Genomic DNA, 5872 nt, shown 5'->3' on the forward strand with positions numbered 1-5872 from the left:
TGGTCTAATGGTCTAATGGTCTAATGGTCTAATGGTCTAATGGTCTAGTGCTATTATCAGTGGGCTGTTAATCCACAGACCCAGATAACTTTCTGGAACACAGGTTCGAATCCCGCCATGGCAGATGGTGAAGTTTGGATTCAATAAAATATTTGGAATTAAGAATCTAATGATGACCATGAATCCATTGCTGATTGTTGGGAAAAACCCACCTGATTCACTAATGTCCTTTAGGGAAGGAAACTGCCATCCTTACCTGGTCTAGCCTCCATGTGACTCTAGACCCACAGCAATGTGTTTGACTCTGAACTGCCCTCTGGGCAATTAGGGATGGATAATAAATGCTGCCTGGTCAGTGATGACTCATTCCATGAATAAATGAAGGGGGAAAAAAAAATGCACATTTCTGGATTCAAGTCAAGGATGTCCATGGTTCTTTGGGTTTCTAACAACCTATTCCAAAACAAGCCAGGTGATTATGTTAATTATCACGTTTCTGTTTGTGGGGTCTTGCTGTGCCCAAAAGGCTGTTGCGTTTCTGAGATGACACCAGTGACCCGATTGCATAGGCTGGGAAAGTATACTGAGATTTGATGATCCGTGCTAAGTGCTGTGGACTGACCCATTTTAAGGTCCAAGACTCTGTGTTGAGGGACATACTAATGTTTGGGCAATCACTATAGAAATGCAATGGGGAAAGGTAAGAATCTGAGCTCCATGTACGCCACACCAAGGAGCTGATACCCTGAAACTGCCCCTACCCCTACCATCTTGAGCAGTATCTTTGTCATGGAAACCATATTGTAAATATCACGTGTAATTAGCTTCCCAGAGTGGCGCATGGGAAGCAACTTGACTTTTTTAATTTTTACATCGGAGTGGGTTCAGTTGGCAGTTAGGAAGGTAAATGTGGTTAGCATTAATTTTGAGAGGGCTAGAATACAAGAGCAGGGATGTACTGCTGAGGCTGTATGAGGCCGTGGTTGGACCACATTTGGAATATTGTGAGCAGTTTTGGGTCCTGTCTCTAAGGAAGGATGTGCTAGCCTTGGAGGGGGTCCAGAGGAGGTTTACAAGAATAATCCCGTGCATTAAGAGCTTGTAATATGAGCAGCAGTTGAGGACTCTGGGTATGTACTTGATTGAGTTTAGAAAAATGAAGGGGGGATCTGATTGAAACTTACAGAATACTGAGAGGCCTGGATAGAGTGGATGTGGGGAAGATGTTTTCACAAGTAGAAGAGGCTAGGACTTGAAGGCACAGCATCAGAGTGAAGGGACGACCCTTTAGAACAATCTTAGGAGGTCTCTTGCTCCCGAAATAATATTTTATCCTTTAAAAACAAAATTTGTAAAATTACTTTCCATAACATTCTGGAAAGTGAGATATCAGTGAATCGAGCGGTGATGTTACTGGAATGGTAATCTAGAGACCCAGGTCATGGGGGGGGAGTATTTTCAGCCAGAGGGTGGTGAATCTGTGGAACTCATTACCGCAGAGGGCTGTGGACGCCAAGATGTTGAGTGTATTTTAAGACTGAGATAGATAGATTCTTGAATGGTAAGGGGATCAAGGGTTACAGGGAGAAGGCAGGAGAATGGGGTTGAGAAACATATCAGCCATGATCAAATGGACCAGTAGGCCTAATTCTGATCTTATGGCAACCCTGCATTAGTTCCCCATTTCTCATTGCCTTTGAACTGAGGTACTGGCCTGTTTCAGAAGAGAATGAAGAGTCAACCACATTGCTGTGGGTCTGGAGTCATGTGTAGGCCTGACCGAGTAAGGATGGCAGATTTCCCTCCCTAAAGGACAACAGTGAATGAGATGGGTTTGTGCAACAATTAATAATGATTATATGGTCATCATCACTGAGCCTAGCTTTTAATTCCAGATTTTAATTGAATGTGAATTTTACCATCTGCCATGGTGGGATTTGAACCTATGTTCATACGACATTGACCTGGGTCTCTAGATTACTATTCCAGTAACATCGCCGCTCAATTCACCGATATGTCACTTTCCAGAATGTTATGGAATGTAATTTTACAAATTTTGTTTTTAAAGGATACAATATTATTTCGGGAGCAAGAGACCTCCTAAGATTGTGACAAGCACTAGGTAACTGCAAGATATTCATCCTTATTTAGGGAGATGAAGCAGTAGGGACTCCGTTCAGAGTACTCCCTGAAGTGTAGAACAAGTAGCTGAGCAGCAATGGTATCTGTCGAATTACCTTCCCCTTATTGGGCTGTGATCCTGTCCCGAGGCACACTTTCATAGAGCCTGTCCCTAACTCTAACCTCACAAAATAAAATCCTGGGAGACAGTGAAACTAGGAGCAGTAGGATCATAGAGTCAGCGTCGACCAGACATCCTAAATTAACCTAGTCCCATTTGCCAGCATTTGGCCCTTATCCTTCTAAACCCTTCCTAATCATATACCCATCCAGATGCCTTTTAAATGTTGTAATTGTACCAGCCTCCACGACTTCCTCTGGCAGCTCATTCCATACACGCACCAACCTCTGTGTGAAAAAGTTGGCCCTTAGGTCCCTTTTAAATCTTTCACCTCTCACCTTAAACCTATGCCTTCCATTTTAGAAGACCAGTCGACCCCTTGACCCTGATTGTGATTGAGGCTGAGCCAGAAGTTGCTTTCATTTATTTTCCTGAGAATTTTCCAGACCTCTCCCCCAAATACACCCCTCAAAGCACGAGACCTTCTGTGACTTAAGGAGATCTGTGAACACCTTCTGCCTCGACTTGTTCATCTTCCTTGGTTGATAATGCAGTAAAAGGAGTTAAAATCTGTATCTTGCAGGGAGCATGAGACAGTGGTCATGTCACAGGGCTGGTAATCTGAAGCTCAGGCTAACATTCTGGGGGATGTGGGCTTGAATCCCACTTTGGCAGATGGTGAAATTTAAATTCAGTTAACTCTAGAATAAAGAACTGGCTCAGTGTTAATCATTGCTGGTTGTTGGGGATGCGATGGCCTAGTGGTATTATTGCTGGACTGTTAATCCAGAGACTCAGATAATGTTCTGGGGACCTGGGTTCAAATCCTGTCACGGCAGATAGTGGAATTTGAATTCAATAAAAATCTGGAATTAAGAATCTAATGATGACCCAGTGCCGATTGTCGGGAAAAACCCACCTGGTTCACTCATGCCCTTTAGGGAAGGAAACTGCCATCCTCACCTGGTCTGGCCTACATGTGACTCCAGACTGACAGCAATGTGGTTGACTCTTCACTGCCCTCTGGGCAATTAAGGATGGGCAATGAATGCTGCCTAGCCAGCGATGCCCTCATCCTATGAATAAAGGAAAAAAAAAAGAAATACCCATCTGGTTCATTAATGCCCTTCAGGGATGGAAATCTAGCCTACACATTAATCTAGACCGTGGGAGACTTATGTGTTCAACTGTACGTTGCATGCGAACTTGGAAAACAAGACACTGAGACTCAAATTGTTCCAGCATTTTTTATTAAATTTATAAACCCCAAAAGAAAAATCTCAGCAGAACAATCCAAAAAAAAACTGGTGTTTGGAAAACTTTACAGGGAAAAGTAAGCATTTGCGTTAAAAATATGCCTCAGTATTGAGGAGGTGAGCAGTGTCAGCCCAGGTTAAAGTGAAGCTTGCAGGAATACATGGCTACATTCAAATACTTCGATGCAGATACAAGAGCTTAACGAGAGAACCACAGGGGTCGTAGCGAAAGGCACCATCAGCGCAGCAATTCCATCTGCATTGGTGCCACTTGCATTCCCCTGGTTCCCAACCACTGAGTATCAACCTCAACCTTAAACGTTAAAACATTAAGTCAACATTAACTTTAGAAACATTAGCTAAATGGATGAAACCAGTTGCACGAGGTTTACAGATTCTCTTTATATAGTATCGAGGAGTTAAAATGCTGTGTTATACAGTACCAGATAGCAGTAGATTCAATTCTTTCAACATAATACCTCAAACAACAAAAACAAAAAACAAGGGCAGATTAATCGGAAGGTCTGAGCTGAATTGAGACACTAATGCTCTTGTGTTTCAAATCGCGCATGTGGGCTATTTTAATTTTGCTTCTGAGTGAAGTCGATTTCGACGTAATGCGAAATGTCTACCAACTTCCAATGTCCTCCCGCCCATTCCCTGTGCCCTGGCGAACCACTGTCATCCCCTGAACCTAACTGCCCCTCTGAGACGACGTTTAAGATTCTGCCTTTCCCCGCTACCACAGTGCACCCCTCTCCCCCCACCCCGTCACCACCCTCTCACTGGCAAGGCTAAGTTGTTGGGGTTGGTGAACGGAAAGCAATTAGTCTGTGGGCACGGGAGGGTTCATAAACTGCTGGACAAGAGGCAGCTTACTCCAGCAATGCACCAGCCTCCTCTGATGTGCCATCTGTACATTAGTTGGAAAAGGCCGTGGTTAACCGAATCTGAAACCAGTCTGGGTGGGCCATGTCTCTACTTCCCTCATCGCCACTGTGGTGAAACAAATCATGATTAAAATGCAATTTATGCCCATCCTCTCACATATTGTTTTTGGGTTAAAAAAAACAACTGAAATCTGGAATGCACGCTGGGGTGTTTGTGTTTATGTGTCTGTTGCCTCCTGTCCAATTAACGTTAAATACAATGTTATCCTTTCAATACAATGTACCAGACTAGATCTCCTGCCACAGTCTCTATGTGATTAACCTTGGCTCCAAAATTGCTTTGCGATAACGAACCGTGAGCAGGGAAGTGAGTGTGGCAAATACAGCATAAGATCTCATCACCTTCAGTGTAACCACCTGCTTATTAACTGTCCCGGCTGACAAACTCAAACCACTGACACCTTCTCTGTACCATCCAGACGCCAAATTGAAAAAGGCAGATGAAAGGAACTAACAACAGCCCATCCCCCACCAAAATCAACTGCTACATTCAGCCTGAGGTTTGCTTGCTTGGTAGAACAATCAAATCACACCAAGGAGTGCCATAGGCAATAAAATTCCCAGGCCTTCCTGGGATTTAGATGATTTAATTAAAAAAGGTGCTTTAAAAAAAAAGGAAAGACAGACAGCAGTTGAAGCCAAACTCCAGCTACGGAGGAAAATGGCAGCGGTGAGGGAACTTGTAACCCCTTTTGCCTTCTTCTACCTCCAGTTCCAGTCTAACACTGATGCTTTGTGCTCGGTTTCTTTAACTGGGAGGCCAGGCCTGCAATGGGTCGTTAGTGGGGCTTCTTGACTTGAGGGTCAAAAAGTCAAAGGGCCTTTGTCCCATTTGCCTGCGTTTGGCCCATATCCCTCAAAACCTTTCCTATCCATGTACCTGTCCAAATCCTTTTTAAATGTTGTAATTGTACCAGCCTCCACCACTTCCTCCAGCAGCTCATTCCATACACGCACCACACTCTGCGTGGAGATCAATCTGCTGCTATATGCACAAGGAAAAACCACACAGATGGAGGGAGAGCTGCACCTAGAGTTGGAGTGTTGACCAAGGCCTGGTGAATGAAGAGCCAGTATCTTTGGAAGAGCTCACAGCCCATCTCCACACACACACACACACACACACACACACACTCTCTCTCTCTCTCTCATACACTCACACACACACACACAGACACTCTCTCACACACACACAAACACACACACACACTCTCTCTCACACACACACACACTCTCTCTCACACTCACAGACACACACAAACACACACACACACACACTCTCTCACACACTCACAGACACACACACACACTCACAGACACACACAAACACATACACACACACTCTCACACTCACAGACACACACACACACTCTCTCTCACACACACACACACACACACACACACACACACACACACACACACAC

This window comes from Rhincodon typus, chromosome 3, assembly GCF_021869965.1.
Source record: "Rhincodon typus isolate 14 chromosome 3, sRhiTyp1.1, whole genome shotgun sequence".
In the NCBI taxonomy this organism is placed as follows: domain Eukaryota; kingdom Metazoa; phylum Chordata; class Chondrichthyes; order Orectolobiformes; family Rhincodontidae; genus Rhincodon; species Rhincodon typus.